Here is a 22563-nt window from a genome sequence, read left to right as displayed (position 1 = left end):
TCGCGCTGGATCGGTCGGCTGACCGATCCAGGAGGATAGCTGACCGATCCAGGAGGATCCAGTAGCATACTGTATCTCGCTGATCGGTCCGGAGACCGATCAGAGTCTGATTTCACCCGGAAGTTCTGATTTCAGCACTTTGGCGTGCCAAAACCTCACACAGCAGTTCTAAATCAATTGAAGCTACTTCTAACATGCATTAACAAGCATTCCCATAATGACTACTAACAATCTAACTCATTCTTTCATAGTTTAGTACGTTCCAAAACTAAAGGTGCATAAAGATGAAAGTATTAAACCATAAACTGTAAAGTGCTAAGGTAAACATGCTAAAGAGTCTAATGTTCATCCTGCTAAGTCCCCTAAGGACCTTTGATTCCAGTTCCACACACACACACCATCTTCGCATTGTCCTCCAGCCTCCTCTGCTAGTCCATTTTCCTTTTACCTGTATCTGCAGTATAAGGAAAATAATATCTGTAAGCTAAAAAGCTTAGTAAGAAACCATCTACCTCACTAAATCATGCATACGATGCAAATATGCTTTTAAAACATGCTTTTGGAAAACATACTGAATATGCAAGCATGACATGACATAGTATCATACAAGCATGGCATAACATAAGCTGAACATAGAGCTAACATGGAAAATTACACTGAAGCATAATACTGAGCTAAGCTAAACTAAACTGAAGCTGCAATCAAACTCAATTGGTATAACTGATCTTTGAGTTTTGAAAACTAATACATAGTAAGTGAAAATACTAAACATGCTGCTGTAGGGCCCTGGCAACTGTACTTGCTATGCGCGCATCCCTAACTAGACCCGGGTTTGCAAGTCCCGAATTTAGTAGGGTTAACTAGGTTATCTAAACCTAGCTAGGTTATCTAAACCTAGGGACCGACTATGGGAGCCCAGCCCAATGGATATCTACAGTGCCAACTGAAAGTAAAATACTGAAGTAGCTAATACTGTTTTGCTGAAACTAGGTTATCTGAACCTAGAACTAGGTTATCTGCACCTAGAGGCGACTATGGAAGCCCACCCATTGGATATCTAATCCATATAAGCTGCAATAAACTGAGTATACTGAATAGATACTTCTAATGTATCTAACTGAGCTGTTAAAGATGCCTAGGATGCATTTTTACTAAACTAGCTATTTTATCGAACACCTAGCGTGCCCTAACTCTCCTCTCTATTAGGGAGACCACCTCTAGGCACCCGACAACATCTAACCTCCTATCTGAAGAGGGAAGACATGCCCGGCCCATCTAAAGGTGTTCAACTAAGACCCTAATCTGAAAAGAGAGTTAAATACACCCTAGATATCGATAAAAAAAATTTGCATACATCCTAACTAAAGCATAAAAACTCAAACGGAAGCTATTATACCGCAGGTGAGGGGTTTCTTACTTCCTAATCGTAATTTCTTACGATTCTATTCGCTAAAACTCCGGTGGAGATGGTCCTCTCGACGATCCGCTCACGTCTTCGCGTTCCTCTCGTGGAGAAGAACCCTTTTCGTGTTGGAGTCGTCGCCAGAAAGTGATCCGAGAGCCCTTGGGGCTTGGGCGCCGAGAGAGGAGGAGGGAGAGGTGTGGGCGGCGGTGCCGATTTTTGGGAGAGGGATAGGTCACGGTGAGGGTTTATGAGGAGATGGCTGCCGAACCAAATTAACCCAAACACAACTTAAGTTTCCTATTTATACTTAGTGATAAGTTCCGCCCAAATCCCACTTAACTAGGATTGTTCCCCTTTTCTTTCAGCACAGCCCTGCTGGGTCCACTGGTTACTAGCCTTGTCCACTAAACCATAGGTCTCGGGTTCAATCCCCGCCTAGGCCGTTTTACGCTTATATTTATTTTTGCTACTTCCGCTACTCGGAAAATTCCGGAAAAATATCTAAAAATTCCAGAAAAATCGTAGAATAATTCTAATGCAAGTTTGAGAATTTTCGGGCGTTACAATCCCCCATACCTTATAAAAAGTTCGTCCTCGAACTTAGAACAATTCTGGGTACTTCTGTCTCATGCTGGCTTCTGTCTCCCAAGTTGCCTCATCTGTGCAAATAACTTTGACTAATGGTACTTCCTTGTTCCGCAATTTCTTAACTGCTCGGTCTATTATCTGAATAGGCCGACTATCATAGCTGAGGTCTTCGCGGATCTGTACCGACTGGGGCTCAATCACCTGGGTGGCATCTGGGGTATGCTTCTTCAGCATAGAGACATGAAATACATTGTGGACAGCTGACATCTCCTGAGGTAGCTCTAGCTCATAGGCTACCTTGCCCACTCTTCGACTGATAAGGTATGGTCCCACATATCTGGGACTTAGCTTGCCCTTCTTCCCAAAACGCATTACTCCCCTCATGGGAGCTACTCTGAGGAACACTGAATCCCCAACTGAAAACTCTAGGGGTCTGCGTCGTGTATCGGCATAGCTCTTCTGACGGCTCTGTGCTGTCTCTATCCTCTGGTGAATCTGCTGTATGGCTGCTGTGGTATCTGCTACTAGATCTGTCTAGTTCCTTCTGCTCACCACTCTCATACCAGGGTGATCTGCACCTCCGCCCATAGAGTGCCTCATAAGGTGCCATGCCGATAGTGGCGCGAATAGCTGTTGTTGTATGCAAATTCGCTAGACTCGGATATTTGCACCAACTTCCTTGAAATCTAGGGCACAAGCCGGAGCATATCTTCGAGTACCCGATTTACTCGCTCCGTCGACCATCCGTCTGAGGATGGAAAACTATACTTAATCGGGTGCCCATAGTCGTTGTCACACTTCCAGAAGTGTGATGTAAATCTGCTGTCTCTGTTCGATATAATGGTTCGTGGGACTCCATGCAGACTGACTATCTCCTTGAGATACAACTGAGCTAGCTGCTCCATGGAATAGGATATTCTGATAGCTAAGAAGTGGGCTGATTTAGTCAACCTGTCGACTATTACCCAGATGGCATCAAAACCATTCGTGGTTCCGGGTAGCCCCACTATGAAGTCCATCGAGATATCCTCCCACTTCCATTCTGGAATCGGTGCAGAACTCCTCCTGGTCGCTGATGTTCTGCCTTGACCCTCCGACAGGTGAGGCAGATGCTAACATATCTGGCGATGTCTCGCTTCATCCCGGGCCACCAAAAGCGTTTCTTGGTCTTGATACATTTTGGTGGAGCCTGGATGCATCGCATAGAGTCTGTGAGCCTCATCTAAAATCTGTCTCCGTAGCTCCTCCCGATCTGGAACAGAGTCTATCACCAAAATACAACACCCGCCTATCGGACACTCTGAATTCTCTACTGATTATTAGCCCTTGCTTGATTTTCTGAATTTGTGGTCCGTCCTGAGTGGTGAATATCACTAAGCAAGGTAGACTCTAAGGTCATAGTAGAGGCTGTCCGACGATGAGTTCGAGACCAAAATCCGCGATCTCCTTCGTAGGGGTGGTGACATGGCTGCTAGAGATAATAAGGTAGCTCTGGATTTTCGCTAAGTGCATCTGCTACCCTATTAGCTTTCCCGGTGGTAGAGGATGTCTATGTCATAATCTTTGACTAGCTCTAGCCACTGTCGCATATTCAGATCCTTCGAGTGAAGAAGTACTTGAGGATGATCTGTATACACCCTACATTGAGCTCCATACAAGTAATGTCTCCAATTTTGAGAGCGAACACTGCCGCAAGCTCAAGATCATGAGTAGGGTAGTTCTTCTCATAATCCTTGAGTTGTCCGGAGGCATAGGCGATTACCTTGCCATCTTGCATCGGCACTGCTCCTAATCCCAATTTAGAGGCGTCACTATATATATCTGGTATTTTCAGAATAGGTGCACTAGTCAATCTCCTCTTGAGTTATTTGTTCTCATGATCCTCATCCTTGAAATTTCTTGTTCTTCTGGTGAGAGGCATGGGGAGGCTATCTCGGAGAAGTCCTCTACAAACTTCTGTAATATCCTGCTAATCCCGAGCTCCTGATCTCGCTAGCGTTCCTAGGTCTCCTCCTTACTGCTTCTATCTTGTTGGGATCTACCATAATACCATCCTTTGAGATTACGTGACCCAGGAACACGATTTAGCCAAAACTCACATTTCGTGAACTTGGCGTATAGTTGGTTCTTGAAGGGTCTGCAATACTAGTTTGGTGCTCTGAGTTCTTCACGAGTTCTGAGTAGATAAGAATGTCATCGATAAACGCAATAACAAACTTATCTAAATACTCCACGAATACCACATTCATGAGATCCATGAATGTTGGAGCATTTGTCACGCCAAAGGCATGACTACGAACTCGTAATGTCCGTATCGGGTCCTGAATGCTGTCTTGGTATATCACCCTCCTTGACTCGACTTGGTGATATCCCGATCTGAGGTCAATTTTGAGAACACTGCTGCTCCCTTTAATTGGTCGAGCAGTCATCTATTACGGGAAGAGGATACTGTTCTTGATCGTGACACGATTGATTGCTCGTAGTCTATACATAGCCGCATGCTTCCATCCTTCTTCTTCACGAATAGCACAGGCGCTCCCCATGGTGAGTGACTAGGCGTATTGTCCTCAAGTCTCGGAGTATGGTTCCTTTAATTCTGCTGGAGCCATGCGGTAGGGCGCTTTGGATATAGGATTGGTGGGAAAGAGCTCTATCTCAAATTCAATCTCCACGACTGGTGCTAGGCTGGTAACTCTTCAGGAAGACTGTTGGGTAGTCACATACAACTCGGACCTCTGCTAGCTGTTGGTCCTCGGGTGGTATTGACTACATGTGCTAGGTACCGTACATCCCGAATCCATCAACTTCGTGCCTTCATAGAGAAATTTTCCGCTTTTCTCTTTGGTTCTCCGATGTACTCGAGCTGTACTTCTGGTTGGAATACGACTTTCTATTTACGACACTCTATGGAAGCACCGTATTTAATCGAAAGTCCATCCCAAGGATGACGTCGTAGTCGATCATTTCAGCAGGATCGGATCACGGAAGAGTTCCTGCGCTATAATGACTTGCACCGCCTCGAGCCGGTGCGTGGATGCCATGACCTCTCCCGAAGGTAGTGCCGTCAGAAATTCTCTGGGGGTATTTCTAATTTCTCGGAGAACACCACGGCTATATAGGAATGGGTTGCCCCGGTATCAAATAGAGCAGTAGCACTATACTGAAAGAGCTAATCGACTGTGACGACTATCGAGGCATTTGCTACGTCCTCTACGGTGAGTGAGTAGATCCTCGCGTTCGCCATGGCTGAGGGGGCTTCTAATCTTCCCTGGCTGATAAGGGGCCTGCATCTGATATAATTGAGCTGGCTGGCCTGCATCTGAATCTGCTGTGGCTGAGGAAGACCGGTCTTGTTCGAGCACTGCTTGGCCATGTGCTCTTCTTGTCCACATTCAAAGCATCCTCGCGTGCCCTTGCGGCAAACCCCAGGGTGGAATTTCCCACAAGTAGCACACTTTGGATAACTGGGTCGCTTGCTAGATGGTCCTCCTTTTGAGTCACTCCCTGATTTGCGCTTGCTGTTGGAGTTCCCTTCGAGCTGTGGCCTTGCTGTTTTTGAGTGTGAGCTTCCTTGGCCTTTGGACTCGGGAGACACCCTGCTTTATCTTGTTACGATAATGTTACGTGGTCAAGGCGCTCACTAACTCCTCGTGGTTTGTGGCTTATGCGCCACCACCACGTTCACTATCTCGGCCTCGGCATCTTGAGCATCAACCGGATTCGCTCCTTCTCTGTGCTGACTAGCTCTGGGCATAAACGAGCCAACCTGTTGAATTTCTTCACGGCTTCCTCCACTGAGAGGTTGCCCTGGCGAAATTCAATGAACTCGTCGTAGCGGCGGTCTGTAACTCGCATGTGAAAGAATTCCTCGAAGAACTCTTTCTCGAAGTCAGCCCATGACATCTGATTCACTGGGCGCTTCGCTTTAACTCTCTCCCACCATATGCTAGCGTCCCCTGTCAGGCAGAAGGAAGCACATTTAACCTTCTCCTGTTCCGGCCAGTCTAGAAGCTCCATTATCCTCTCGAGTGTTTTGAACCATGCTTGAGCATCCCATGGTTCGCTAGTGCCTGAGAAATTCTCGGGCTTAACTCTCTGCCACTGGATTAGGTAAGCTTCTTTCCTTAGCTCAGCTGCTGGGACTACTGGTGCTGTTGGCTGAACTGGTGGAACCTCTATAAATGCTGGGGTTGCTAAGTTCGGTTCCGGGGTGACGGTAGGAGTATGCTGCTGGTTAGCCTTTAAGGTGGCTATTTCCTGTTGCTGTTCAGCTAGCTACTGTTGTAACTGAGCCACCAACGCTGTAAGATCTGGAGGGGGCACTGAACTGCCTGCCTCCTGCTGGGGCTCAGTAGCTGGTGCCCGCTTAGCTAGGCGTCCTCGTGCCATTTCTAATGACATAGAGAACATACATAACTAAAGCATTCATAGTTTCACAACTACTGATATCATGTCTAAAAACTATCATATACTAGCATGCTTCAGGTATATATAAACATGAACTAAAATAAGAAGCAAGGAACATACAGAGAGTAGAGGTATTCTTACTTGGAAGCTGCAGGTACAATGCTGATGTGTGTGTAGGAAGTATGGAACCTGGCTCTGATACCACTCTGTAACGACCCACCTTCTACTGCTAGGCTACAAGGCGGACCGCTACAGTTTCTTTGCTAACTACAGCTAAATTACTAATGCGGAAAACTGGGCTGAATAAAAATTTTACTAAACTATTGTAGTTGCCTCTGTTAACTCTGTGAGAATGAGATTTCATGTCCCACTACCTTCTAGATATTCATAGCTAGGCTGAGGAGGCAAAATTGGAGCTTTGGATCGGTCCGTGGAACGATCCCTTGACCCCCACGCGAACACTGGCTGGATCGGTCTGGGGACCGATCCAGTAGAGGCTGGATCGGTCGGCAGACCGATCCAGGTATGCCTGGATCGGTCGGCTGACCGATCCAGGAACCTGCAGAATCCTGGGTTCGCTACTGTCCCGTGATGGATCGGTCGGCAGACCGATCCAGGTATGTCTGGATCGGTCGGCTGACCGATCCAGGCACCTGGAATACCTGGGATCGCTACTGTATCGCGCTGGATCGGTCGGCTGACCGATCCAGGAGGATACAGTAGCATACTGTATCTCGCTGGATCGGTCGGCTGACCGATCCAGTGGCACAGCTCAGACCCTGATCGGTCTGGAGACCGATCAGAGTCTGATTTCACCCGGAAGTTCTGATTTCAGCACTTTGGCGTGCCAAAACCTCACACAGTAGTTCTAAATCAATTGAAGCTACTTCTAACATGCATTAACAAGCATTCCCATAATGACTACTAACAATCTAACTCATTCTTTCATAGTTTAGTACGTTCCAAAACTAAAGGTGCATAAAGATGAAAGTATTAAACCATAAACTGTAAAGTGCTAAGGTAAACATGCTAAAGAGTCTAATGTTCATCCTGCTAAGTCCCCTAAGGACCTTTGATTCCAGTTCCACACACACACACCATCTTCGCATTGTCCTCCAGCCTCCGCTGCTAGTCCATTTTCCTTTTATCTGTATCTGCAGTATAAGGAAAATAGTATCTGTAAGCTGAAAAGCTTAGTAAGAAACCATCTACCTCACTAAATCATGCATACGATGCAAATATGCTTTTAAAACATGCTTTTGGAAAACATACTGAATGTGCAAGCATGGCATGACATAGTATCATACAAGCATGGCATAACATAAGCTGAACATAGAGCTAACATGGAAAATTACACTGAAACATAATACTGAGCTAAGCTAAACTAAACTGAAGCTGCAATCAAACTCAACTGGTATAACTGATTTTTCTTGAGTTTTGAAAACTAATACATAGTAAGTGAAAATACTAAACATGCTGCTGTAGGGCCCTGGCAACTGTACTTGCTATGCGCGCATCCCTAACTAGACCCGGGTTTGTAAGTCCCGAATTTAGTAGGGTTAACTAGGTTATCTAAACCTAGCTAGGTTATCTAAACCTAGGGACCGACTATGGGAGCCCAGCCCAATGGATATCTAATCCAGTACAGTGCCAACTGAAAGTAAAATATTGAGTAGTAGCTAAACTGTTTCTAAATTGCTGTTATCTAGGTTATCTGCACCTAGAGGCGACTATGGGAGCCCACCCATTGGATATCTAATCCATATAAGCTGTAATAAACTGAGTATACTGAATAGATACTTCTAATGTATCTAACTGAGCTGTTAAAGATGCCTAGGGTGCATTTTTACTAAACTAGCTATTTTATCGAACACCTAGCGTGCCCTAACTCTCCTCTCTATTAGGGAGACCACCTCTAGGCACCCGACAACATCTAACCTCCTATCTGAAGAGGGAAGACATGCCCGGCCCATCTAAAGGTGTTCAACTAAGACCCTAATCTGAAAAGAGAGTTAAATACACCCTAGATATCGATAAAAAAAATCTGCATACATCCTAACTAAAGCATAAAAACTCAAACGGAAGCTATTATACCGCAGGTGAGGGGTTTCTTACCTCCTAATCGTAATTTCTTACGATTCTATTCGCTAAAACTCCGGTGGAGATGGTCCTCTCGACGATCCGCTCACGTCTTCGCGTTCCTCTCGCGGAGAAGAACCCTTTTCGTGTTGGAGTCGTCGCCGGAAAGTGATCCGAGAGCCCTTGGGGCTTGGGCGCCGAGAGAGGAGGAGGGAGAGGTGTGGGCGGCGGTGCCGGTTTTTGGGAGAGGGATAGGTCACGGTGAGGGTTTATGAGGAGATGGCTACCGAACCAAATTAACCCAAACCCAACTTAAGTTTCCTATTTATACTTAGTGATAAGTTCCGCCCAAATCCCACTTAACTAGGATTGTTCCCCTTTTCTTTCAGCACAGCCCTGCTGGGTCCACTGGTTACTAGCCTTGTCCACTAAACCATAGGTCTCGGGTTCAATCCCCGCCTAGGCCGTTTTACGCTTATATTTATTTTTGCTACTTCCGCTACTCGGAAAATTCCGGAAAAATATCTAAAAATTCCATAAAAATCGTAGAATAATTCTAATGCAAGTTTGAGAATTTTCGGGCGTTACACCGTTGATTTCTTATGCTTTGCTTTTACATGCCTTTAGATTTTTGTAATCCAAACTCCATGTTCAGTTACTTAAGGTGTTTGCAATTCTGTTTTTACTACTTAGCTTTGCTATTTGGATTCTTTGAACTCTTGCAATTCAAATCTTGTTTAAGCTACACAATTAGTATGCAATTAGTTTCTATTTTGAATTAGAGTTCTGATTAACACAAGTTGTTTAGTGTTGGTTATTTAGTTAGCTAATCTTGTTCACTTCATTGAATATATTGTTGCTGTGATTAAGTTTAATTGTTGAATGCTTAACATGAGATTTTGGTTGTGTACCTTTGTTCAATGTTACTGTGATTGAGCATTTGAGTTTAAGGGTTGAATTTAGTGTAAATGAGAATTGGATGATACTTCGGTTTTTACTAGTTTGTTTGAGATTTCAAGTTTACTTGTTACCTTTGTTCTATGAATTGAATTTGTTATGACTGTCATTTAGTTAGATGTTGAATGAGTCACTTGAGCTTTTCATAGTTTAACTTTATTAAACATTGTTGAATGAAGTTGAGAATTGGAGATTTGTTGTTTGAGCTTGATGTAAGAATTCAATTTGAATCAATTCTAGAGCACACACACATCTATTAGTTATCCTTAGAAAAATATGACTTGGGACTCCTTACTACACATGTTTTCTTTAGTTTATGAGAGTTCTCGATCTTTATCAATTTGGTGCGCCTAGTGACATGAGAAAATGGCCCACACCAAGGGCTTAACCCCACTGTAAGAACTTCTTAGATAGATAAATTACATAACTTAGTGAACTATCTCATGTGTAAGTTAGCCAAATCCAATGTCCGAGTCCAGTCACTTCAAAAGGAGGTAACAACCCTTAAAGAAGTGACTAACCCAAGCTCCTTGACCAACTCCATTCAGACTGGAACATCAACTCAAGTCTAAAAGCTTGTGGAAGAAAATTCTAGTATGAAAAGTCAAGTCAAGGAACTAAAGAATGCATTAGAACGGTTCACCTTGAGTTTCAAGAATCTTGATATGATTTTTAGAAAATAAAGAGCCATATATAACCGATTCGGACTTGGATTTAAGACTAAATAAAAATTCAGATCTTATTTATCCCTTGTTAATCGTACCAATAGGAAAATAGTCCAAGCATGAGTTCCCAAGTCAAACTTGATTAATCTGATAGGCCCCTTGGCGGCCAGTTAGAAGGGTGTTGAATTGCCCTGCATAAATAAAACAAACGAACCCTTATGGGACTTAAAAGAACACTTGTATAAAATAATAGATAATTAAAACGGATAGAGGCTTAGAGGATTTACTTGGTTATAACCGGAGAGGTTGTTAATCTAAAGAATAGAGTAGCACTAATTTCTCCTTCAGGCGAAGCCTCTTTATAGTAGTGTAAGCATAGAAAATGAGAATCTAAACAAAAACTGAGATGCGTACAAGTGTTGATGCAAGAATGCTTGTTGTTATTTAGCTTATGGACCAAAGCTGTATTTATAGCCTTGGTCGGGGCGCCTGGAAGCGTTCCAGGCACCTGGAGTGGGCTAGAAATCTATCCCTGATGCAATGGTCAACAACCACATCGAAGTGGATAAATATGGGGTTCCGGGCGCCCGGATCCTTAAAGTCAATAGGGTTGACTTTTTCTGTCCGGACCCTCTGTTGGGGATCGGTCAGCCGGCTTGAAGGGGGGTTGGATAGACGGCACCCCCAAATACTCGTTTCTTTCTACAAAGTTAGTGCGGAAGCGGAAATGCAAACAAAGCAAGTAGAAAGCTAAATACTAAAGGAAAGAATGCAAACCAAGCTACACGATCATTTACGTGGTTCGGAGATAAGGCTCCTACTCCACGGCTGTCCGTAAGGTGGATGATCCCTATCCATCGGTGGATTACTCCCCGGAAGACCTCCGGCTAGCTCACGTAGCTCCTTGTGGGTGGAGAAACCTCACCACAACTCTCACCAAGGACTCTTTACAAGCTGGGGCACAAGTAGACTACTAATAGAGATTAACCACCTCTATTTCGTCAACCTCAACCAAGCTCCCAAGGCTTGGTTATATAGGCCACGGGTTGGAAAACCTCGCCTACCAGTCGACTGCTAAAACATGCAGTCGACTGCCCTCTGTGGAAATTCGACCGTTACATCCCAACGGCTCGATTCCACACTAACCGAGCGAACAGAGACATTCTGTTCGTTGCCAGTCGACTGCCCCAGTCGACTACATCAGTCGACTGCTAAAACATGCAGTCGATTGCTAAAACATGCAGTCGACTGCTACAGTACTGCTACAGTAGCGCTACAGTATTGCTGCTACAGTAACGCTACAGTACTGCTACAGTACTGCTACAGTAAAACCCTAAAACTAGGATTTTACTCCGAGTACAATCTCTCATACACTCGTACCCTCACCCTTATGACTCATTTGACGCTTCATTTGTAGCTTTGACCTCTTGCCTTCAAGCCTACTTCCTTTGTCTCTCGTCCCTCGGATGCATTCAAGCCCGCAGCTTGTACCCAATGCCATCCTTCGTGTATGCCTCGAGGTCGCTTCCCTCGGCCCTTGTCCTCACTGCATTGTCCACGGTCCCTCGGATGCTCCATCCTTCACCGGAACAGAAGCCATCAACCTGAGTCACATGTGTATCCTGCAAACCTGCATAACTTAAATACACATATCAAATACAAGAGTGAACCTAACTTAAACCCTTTGCCCAAACACCAAAACACATGGTCTCGCGGACCATCGAGATTGCTTCAACAATCTCCCCCTTTTTGGTGTTTGACAATATGTTTAAGTTAGGGAAAACATATAGCAAATAAACATGCTAAAACAAATGGACTTACGTTGCCAAGGCTATACACTTGGACTTACACCGCCGAATGGACTTACGATGCCAAGGCTACACACTTGGACTTACAACGCCAAATCAAAATGCAACATGCATTAGAACCTATCCCAAGGCTCCCCCTACACCTACGCTCCCCAATGAGCTAGGATTTTTACAACGGGCTTTTTAAGAACCTATCCCAAGGCTCTCCCTACGCAAAGGCACTTTCAGGTTTTCCCAACTAAACCTTCTCCCCCTTTTCCTAACATCCAAAAAGTTCTTCAACAATATCTCAATTATTGAAAACTTGTCATCCAAATGACCCTAAACTCATGTATATATCCCCCATGGATCTCATACATCTATACGAGCTGACCCGGTCAAAATCCAGTGTTGAAAACACTTTCAGACTGTTATCAGTCGACTGCAAGAAGTACCAGTCGACTGACCCCATGAAAACGAGCTTACAGAGACATTCTGTGCTCTTGAACAGTATTACCAGTCGACTGGTACACTATTTATGAAAAAATCAGCCTTTTCTGGCCAACTTCAGAAATGCGCCAGAAATTCCACAGACCTCCAAAAATCCCCAAATTTTGTGGAGAGGTCTATTATATCAATATCTATTTGGGAAAAATATATATAAAAATATATCTATCACCAATCCCAATATTGACACAAAACACAAAACTAGCTAAAAAGTTCAATTGAACCTTGACCTAAAGTCCTAGTTTTGGTTTCCTCTTGATGTATTTGCCCATACTAACCCACAATGCATCCCTAGCATTGGTTTATATGACATCTATACATCCAAAACCAATTATCATGCTATATGACCCCAATGTCATATTTTCAAGCATGAAACATAACCCATGTGTGCCAATTCCCTAGGTTTGAGACTCAAGTCCGTCTCCAAACCACTTGGCACATTCCGTGACCTAACCTAGACTCCCAAGTAAAACCCACTTGAGATCCATTGGCCATGGGTCCCAAATTGACTCTTTGAGCTCCCCCTAGAGCTCTTAGCCTTAGCCACCTCCCTAGGTGACTCATCCACAATGGCTAGGCCATTCCGGTGCACCTCCGGTGACACTTGGCCTACAAATCTAACTTTCTTAACCTTGGACACTTTGTCCTTGGTTAATTTCTCCTTACCATTAAATGGCTTTCCCGTGCTATTTATTGGCTTCTCCTTGCTATAGTCATATGCAACCCTAGCATAAGACTTTCCCTTAGCTTTGGAGGACTCTCCCTTGCCATGATCATTTGCCACCCTAGCACATGATCTCTCATTAGCCTTGGAGGAACTAGATCGGTATCCCAAGCCCGATCTATCATGGTTGAGTCTTTGGCTACCCAACACCATATTTAATTCCTTAGATTCAACATTGAATCTCTTAAGGAATTGTTCTAACTTATCAAGCTTTCCCCTTAAGGCTTGATTCTCCTTCTCTAGGTTCCTAACCCTAGAGTTAATTTGTCCAAATTGGACATTCCTAGACCTACCCTTTCTAGGCATATGTCTCCCCTTATTGGGATTAATGCCTTGGGTCTCCTTAGGTCTACCATTTCTAGATTTTTCATGAACGAGTCTCCTAGGGTTTTGATCTACAATTACCCTACTCCTATCATGATATTTGAAACCAAAATTTTGCATGGGCATATAATGATTAACATTATTTTTCCTAACATGCATGGGAACATAAGAATTTGAATTTGAATTACACTTCAAATTAGGGTATACCTCCCTTACCCTTGAAGCTCCCCCTTGACTTGAGGCTCCATTCTTCCTCCACTTTTTCTCCTCCTTCTTCAAATGCGCCAACTTCTTGATTTCTTTCTTCTTTGGGCATTTGGTGTGGTAATGACCCCGCTCACCACACGTGAAGCACACTATGTGCCATTTCTTCTTATTGACACCATTATTCCTACAACCCACATTAGTGTTCAAATTAATTTGAATGGGTTTAGGAGTTACCTCTTTCTTACCCATTGGACACCTACTCTTGTAGTGTCCCTTCTCATTGCTCCCGAAACAAATTATGTGATCTTTTGACTTTGCTTCGGTGGAGGTGCTCACTAGGTTGACTTCTTCCAAGATTTCTTCTTCTTCTTCTTCGCTTGTCTTGGATTCTTCTTCAACCTTTGAGGATGTAGATGCTATATCTTCCTCATCCACACTTGTGGATGACCTTTCTTCATCCTTTTCCTCAAATGTGACCAAATTTACTTCCTCTTCTTCTTTTGATGTTGAATTGGTCTCCACATCCGATTGGTCCTTCTTCTCCTCTTGGACCACTTCATCACTTTCTTCGGATTTTTCTTCTTCTTCTTGTGTAGGCAAAAATTCCTCCCATGGTAATTTCTTCACTTTGCTCCACAATTCATGGGCGTTCTCATATTTACCTACACCACTTATCACATTAGAAGGCAATAAATCAATTAAAATTTCTATTACCTTTGAGTTTGCCTCCGATCGTGAGGTTTGCTCCTCCGTCCAATGTCGTGTTCGGAGCTTCTTTCCTTTCTTATCCTTTGGGACTTTGAATGGCTCCTTTACCACCATCATGGTGTCCCAATCTGTGTTGAAGAAGATCTCCATCTTCATCATCCAATAGGTGATGTCCCCAAGGCTTCCTCCTTCAAACTTTAGAGGTTCAATCAAGCCGGTCATCTTTTACCTCCTTGGCGATTGGTCCGAGAGAGAGCGTCCTCGCTCTGATACCACTTGTTGGGGATCGGTTGGCCGGCTTGAAGGGGGGTTGGATAGACGACACCCCCAAATACTCCTTTCTTTCTACAACGTTAGTGCGGAAGCAGAAATGCAAACAAAGCAAGTAGAAAGCTAAATACTAAAGGAAAGAATGCAAACCAAGCTACACGATCATTTACGTGGTTCGAAGATAAGGCTCATACTCCACGACTGTCCGTAAGGTGGACGATACCTATCTGTCGGTGGATTACTCTCCGGAAGACCTCCGGCTAGCTCACGTAGCTCCTTGTGGGTGGAGAAACCTCACCACAACTCTCACCAAGGACTCTTTACAAGCTAGGGCACAAGTAGACTACTAATAGAGATTAACCACCTCTATTTCGTCAACCTCAACCAAGCTCCCAAGGCTTGGTTATATAGGCCATGGCTTGGAAAACCCCGCCTACCAGTCGACTGCTAAAACATGCAGTCGACTGCCCTCTGTGGAAATTCGACCGTTACATCCCAATGGCTCAATTCCACACTAACCGAGTGAACAGAGACATTCTATTCGCTGCCAGTCGACTGCCCCAGTTGACTGCACCAATCGACTGCACCAGTCGACTGCTAAAACATGTAGTCGACTTCTACATTAGCGCTACAGTACTGCTGCTACAGTAACGCTACAGTACTGCTACAGTAAAACCCTAAAACTAGGATTTTACTCCGAGTACAATCTCTCATGCACTCGTACCCTCACCCTTATGATTCATTTGACGCTTCATTTGCAACTTTGACCTCTTACCTTCAAGCTTACTTCCTTTGGCTCTCGTCCCTCGAATGCATTCAAGCCCGCGGCTCATCCCCAATGCCATCCTTCGCGTATTCCTCGAAGTCGCTTCCCTCGGCCCTTGTCCTCGCTGCATTGTCCATGGTCCCTCGGATGCTCCATCCTTCACCGGAACCGAAGCCATCAACCTGAGTCACATGTGTATCCTGCAAACCTGCACAACTCAAATACACATATCAAATACAAGAGTGAACCTAACTTAAACCCTTTGTCCAAACACTAAAACACATGGTCCCGCGGACCATCGGGATTGCTCCAACACCCTCTACTCCAGTTCTGCTCGCCTCGGTCCGGGTCTTCCGCTCCGGCTTCGCTCGCTTGGGTGATTTGGGTCATCCAGAATAAGGCTCACCCGAACCCAACTTCAGGCCTTCTCGAGCAAACTTCCGCTCCGGCTTCTCGTCCCTCGGAAATGCCGCGTGCCTCATTCTCGTCTACCCGCATACTCTTCCGTAGCACCTCATCCCTTGGACGCACCAAGCCCGTCGGCTCTCTTCCGTGCCGTCCTTCTTGCTAGTTGCATCTTTTGCTCGACTTCCTGTGCTCCTAAGCTCTTGCACACTTAGACACAAGGTTAAACGCAACAAGACCTAACCTAAGTTGATTGATCACATCAAAACCACCTTGGGGTACCAACATAATCAAGTTGAACTTGGCCAATATTGGATACCTAAGGATCAAATCCATTACCTTGATAGACCCTATCGAGGCTGTGATTCAGGGGGAGCCAATAAAAAGACCATCATTATCATAAGATAGAATTGTCTGATGTTTGCTTTACTGCTTTCACTATACATGCTTAGACTAGGGTAGATAAGGACCTAGGCTTGATTCACACTTAACTAGTTAGACCTAGGAGTTTCAAAAAGGAGATTAAATATTAAATTTCTCTAAAAGACTTTGTCTAGAAGTGGTGGATGATCTCATACCCAAGAAGGTCTAGTGTCTCGTCATAGCCTGGAAGTCAATCATTGAAATAAATATTTAATTGACTAACTGTAAAACCTGAGTCTAACTCAAATGTAAATCAATGCTTAGATGATATTCTAAATTTAAGACAAAATTAACTATCTCATAAATGTTGGTTTCTACTCGGAATATCGTACCGGTTCCACTGTACAAAAATTTTATACAAGTGTCGAACATTTCCTAACAACCTATTGTGTTCTTTAGAAATTAAACTTGGATCGCAAACGGAACTTAACATTATTGATTCCAAGTTTAACTTATATGTTCTTTTAGGTTTAGACTTGGATTGCAAACAGAACTTAACATTATTGATCCAAGTCCACCCATGTTACAAAGTTGATTAAATATTTATTTCTAAAATTGGCTTCCAGGACAAAACATGGCGAGACATTAGGCCTTCTTGGGTATGAGAGTATCCACCACTGTCTAGGCAAAGCCTTTTAAAGAAATTCAATATTTAATCTCCTTATAGTAACCCTAGGTTTAACTACTAAGAACAATCGAATTACAAGATCGAAAAAGAAAAGAAACACAAAACGAAACATAAATTTGAAACCAAGAATCATAAGCCTCTTGTGTTTGGAATTCATACAAAGAAAACTAGTATGATGCGGAATAAAATTATTAGTTATACCTTTCTTTATAAGCAACAATATTTTGATCTTCTATCGTATTCCTCTCCTTATCTCGGACGTCGTGTGGGCGACAATCTACCGAGATGAGAACCACCAAGCCTTCTTCCTCCTAGCAAGTTTCCGCCACCAACCAAGCTCCAAGGAATGCTTCTTTTCTCTCCTTCTTCTCCAAGCTAGAACTGGCCACCACAAGGACTCCAAGAAAGGGATGAGGTTCGGCCACAAGACGGAGAAAAGGGAAAAGAAAGGGGCTGGCCACACCAAGGAAGAGAGGAGAGGAAAATAGAAGAGTTGTGTCTCATGAAGGCACCCCCTCTCTCTCTTTTATAATCCTTGGTCATGGCAAATAAGGAAATTTAATTATCATTAAAATTTCCTTATTTTCCTAGACATTGGTTAATAAGAAAAATTTAATTAAAAATTCCTTTTAACCCCTTTAATGGCCGACTAGTGCTCCAAATAAGGCAAGTTTTGAACGCAAAATTAAAACTTCCTTATTTGTTTCTGAAAATTTTTTTAAAATAAAATTTCTCTTTTAAATTCCCTTCATGGTTGGTTATAAAAGAAAATTTTATAAATTAAAATCTCTCTTTTAAAACATATGGATGGTTTACAAAAAAGGAAAGTTTTTGCCAAAATTAAAATCTTACTTTCAACTACAAATAAGGAAAGATATCTAATCTTTCTCTTAATCTTTTGTAGAAAACTATAAAAGGAAAGATTTAAATTTTAAACTCTCTTTTAAAACAATGGCTTCCACATAAGGAAAGATTTTAAAAAATAAAATCCTTTTATTTTATTGTGGCCGACCCACCTAGCTTGAGCTCCAAGCATTGACCGACCACCAACTTGGCTCAACCTTTTAGCTTTGGCCGGCCCAAGCTTGGACTCCAAGCTTGGCTTGGCCGGCCACCTAAGGTTGAGTAAGAAGGTGGGTATAGGGGGTATAACACTTTATAAATAAGAGGCTACGATAGGGACCGAGAGGAGGAATTGGTTTTGGTCTCCCGATGAAATTAAGCTTCCCATGTTCGCCCTGAACACCCAACTTAATTTCATCAAAAATAATTCATACCACTAAAGAATTATTATTGAACTACATCACCAATCCCAAATTACATTTTGAGCTCCTTCTTATCATGAGTGTGTTAGTCTCTCTGTGTTTAAGATACCGAATGTCTATTAATTAAATGACTCATCCGGGCACTGAATAAATCCATATGATTGGATTACTTCATTAAACCAGATGTTCCAAGATCTTAAAGCTTGCTTCAGTCTATAAATGGACCGATTGAGCTTACAAACTAGATGCTCTTTGCCCTTTGCAATGAACCCTTCTGGTTGCTTCATATGGATGTTTTATTCAAGACTTCCGTTAAGGAAAGCTGTCTTGACATCCATTTGCCAAATCTCATAATCCATATGAGCAGCAATGGATAAGAGAATCCGGATAGACTTAAGCATGACTACCGGCGAAAAAGTTTCCTCATAATCGATTCTCTCTTTTTGAGTATACCTTTTCGCAACAACCCTTGCTTTGAAGGTTTCCACCTTCCCGTCTGTTCCTCGTTTCCTTTTGTAGATCCACTTACATCCAATGGCTTTTACACCATTTAGTGGTTCTACAAGCTCCCAGACCTTATTAGAATACATAGATTCTATTTCGGAATTCATCGCTCTTTGCCAAGATACTGCATCTTTATCTTGGAGTGCTTCGTCATATAACCGGGGATCAGGTTCATGTTCACCAGGGATCAAGTCTGACGACTCTCCTAAAAACATGAATCTTTCATGTTGCCTAACAACCCTCCCACTATGACGAGGCACTGTCTGTAACTGTGCATCATTTGTGACACATGTTGCAGTTTCTTGTGATATTTCATCTTGTACTGTTAGTACTAGACTAGACATGTCCTCTCTAATTTCTTCTAGGACTATTTTACTCATGGGCTTATGGTTCATTACATAATCTTCTTCTAAAATCGAGTATTGGTGCTAACAATGATCTTCTGACTTTTAGAATTATAAAATAAATCACCTTTCGTTCCTTTAGGATATCCTACAAACAGACAAACTTCTATATGTGATTCCAACTTGTCAGTGTCTCCCTTCAGCACATGTGCTAGACTACCCCAAATCCGAATATGTTTCAGACTAGGCTTACACTCATTCTACAATTCTATTGGAGTAAAGGGTACTGATTTAGAAGGTACCATATTCAGAAGGTACACTACTATTTCTAGAGCATATCCCCAAAACAAATTTGGTAATTCTGAATAACTCATCATCGATCTAACCATTTCCATAAGAGTCATATTCCTTCATTCTGCCACACCATTCTGTTGGGGTGTACCAGGTGCAGACAATTGAGATTAAATCCCAGCCTCTGATAAGTAATTCCTAAACTCTCCAAAGAGGTATTCGCCACCACGATCAGACTGTAGTGTCTTGATACCTTTACCATGACGTTTCTCCACATCAGCCTTGTACTCTTTAAACTTATCAAAGCACTCAGACTTGCGGCACATCAATTAAATGTACCAGTATCTCGAATAGTCATCAATAAAAGTGATAAAATATTCGAAACCACCTCTTGCCTGGATAGACATAGGACCACACAAATCAGAATGAACCAATTCTAACACATCTTTGGCTCTATACCCCTTGTCTTAAAAGGTCTCTTGATCATTTTACCTTCCAAGCAAGATTTACAGGTTGGAAAGTTTTCCACCACTATTGAACCCAAGAGTCCATTAGCTATAAGTCTTTGAATCCTACTTAAGTTAATATGACCAAGCCTTAGATGCCAAAGATATGTTTGGTTCATTTCCGAAGGTTCTTTTCTCTTATTTGAATTAGAAGATGTGTTATTAATTTCCATTTGTTATTTTATGGGAGAAATTGGATTTAGAGCATACAAATTGCCAACTAATGTACCAGAACATATAACAACCATATTTTTCTTGATAACTACTTTGTCATCAAAAGAAACAGAATATCCATCCGCAAACAATTTAGAAACTAAAATTAAATTCTTTCTAAAAGTTGGTACATAAAGACAATTTCTCAAAATCAAACTTCTATTCCTATCAAAAGATAAGTAGACGTCTCCCACTACAATAGCCACCACTTTCGTAGCATTGCCCATGTAGACGATTATCTCTCTTTCATATAGTCGTCAGATTTCCTAGAACCCCTGCAAAGAATTGAAAACATGATCAGTGGCTCCCGTATCTACACACCAGGTGCTGGTAGATAACACCGCTAAACATATTTCAACTACTAGAGAATGAGATATACCTTTATTTTTCTCTTTCCTATGAGGACAGTCCGCCTTCCGATGTCCAGACTGCTTGCAGAAGCACTTGCCCTTCAGCTTCTTCACTCCAACTTTCGGTCCAGTATCTAGAGATTGATTCACTTTCTTTGTCAAACCAACTTGTTTCTTCTTCTTCTTGCCTTTCGGTTTAGAATTAGAAACTTTTCTAGCAAAGTGAATTTAAGAATTATGATGAAATAACCCTTCTGTTGCCTGAAGTTCTATCAATAGTTCTGCCAATGAATAACTCCTTTTATTCATGTTGTAGTTCATGCGTAATTGCTCAAAACTTTTGGGCAGCGTCTGGAGAATAATATCAACCTGGGTTTCCCCATCGATTTCAGCTCCAAGGATTTGTATCTCATTCAGATAAGCCATCATCTTAAGGATATGATCCCTTACGGGTGTCCCCTCAGACATGGTGGCTGTCATCAGATTTTGAGCTCCTTCTTATCATGAGTGTGTTAGTCTCTCTGTGTTTAAGATACCGAATGTCTATTAATTAAATGACTCATCCGGGCACTGAATAAATCCATATGACTGGATTACTTCATTAAACCAGATGTTCCAAGATCTTGAAGCTTGCTTCAGTCTATAAATGGACCGATTGAGCTTACAAACTAGATGCTCTTTGCCCTTTGCAATGAACCCTTCTGGTTGCTTCATATGGATGTTTTATTCAAGACTTCCGTTAAGGAAAGCTGTCTTGACATCCATTTGCCAAATCTCATAATCCATATGAGCAGCAATGGATAAGAGAATCCGGATAGACTTAAGCATGACTACCGGCGAAAAAGTTTCCTCATAATCGATTCTCTCTTTCTGAGTATACCTTTTCGCAACAACCCTTGCTTTGAAGGTTTCCACCTTCCCGTCTGTTCCTCTTTTCCTTTTGTAGATCCACTTACATCCAATGGCTTTTACACCATTTAGTGGTTCTACAAGCTCCCAGACCTTATTAGAATACATAGATTCTATTTCGGAATTCATCACTCTTTGCCAAGATACTGCAAAGAGCGATCCCCAAAATAAATTTGGTAATTCTGAATAACTCATCATCGATCTAACCATTTCCATAAGAGTCATATTCCTTCATTCTGCTACACCATTCTGTTGGGGTGTACCAGGTGCAGACAATTGGGATTAAATCCCAGCCTCTGATAAGTAATTCCTAAATTCTCTAAAGAGGTATTCGCCACCACGATCAGACTGTAGTGTCTTGATACCTTTACCATGACGTTTCTCCACATCAGCCTTGTACTCTTTAAACTTATCAAAGCACTCAGACTTGCGGCACATCAATTAAATGTACCAGTATCTCGAATAGTCATCAATAAAAGTGATAAAATATTCGAAACCACCTCTTGCCTGGATAGACATAGGACCACACAAATCAGAATGAACCAATTCTAACACATCTTTGGCTCTATACCCCTTGGCTTAAAAGGTCTCTTGATCATTTTACCTTCCAAGCAAGATTTACAGGTTGGAAAGTTTTCCACCACTATTGAACCCAAGAGTCCATTAGCTATAAGTCTTTGAATCCTACTTAAGTTAATATGACCAAGCCTTAGATGCCAAAGATATGTTTGGTTCATTTCCAAAGGTTCTTTTCTCTTATTTGAATTAGAAGATGTATTATTAATTTCCATTTGTTATTTTATGGGAGAAATTGGATTTAGAGCATACAAATTGCCTACTAATGTACCAGAACAGATAACAACCATATTTTTCTTGATAACTACTTTGTCATCAAAAGAAACAGAATATCCATCCGTAAACAATTTAGAAACTAAAATTAAATTCTTTCTAAAAGTTGGTACATAAAGACAATTTCTCAAAATCAAACTTCTATTCCTATCAAAAGATAAGTAGACGTCTCCCACTACAATAGCCACCACTTTCGTAGCATTGCCCATGTAGACGATTATCTCTCTTTCATATAGTCGTCAGATTTCCTAGAACCCCTGCAAAGAATTGAAAACATGATCAGTGGCTCCCGTATCTACACACCAGGTGCTGGTAGATAACACCGCTAAACATATTTCAACTACTAGAGAATGAGATATACCTTTATTTTTCTCTTTCCTATGAGGACAGTCCGCCTTCCGATGTCTAGACAGCTTGCAGAATCACTTGCCCTTCAGCTTCTTCACTCCAACTTTCGGTCCAGTATCTAGAGATTGATTCAA

Source organism: Zingiber officinale, chromosome 2A (assembly GCF_018446385.1).
Source record: "Zingiber officinale cultivar Zhangliang chromosome 2A, Zo_v1.1, whole genome shotgun sequence".
In the NCBI taxonomy this organism is placed as follows: Eukaryota; Viridiplantae; Streptophyta; class Magnoliopsida; order Zingiberales; family Zingiberaceae; genus Zingiber; species Zingiber officinale.
Note: the sequence above shows the minus strand (reverse complement) of the source record.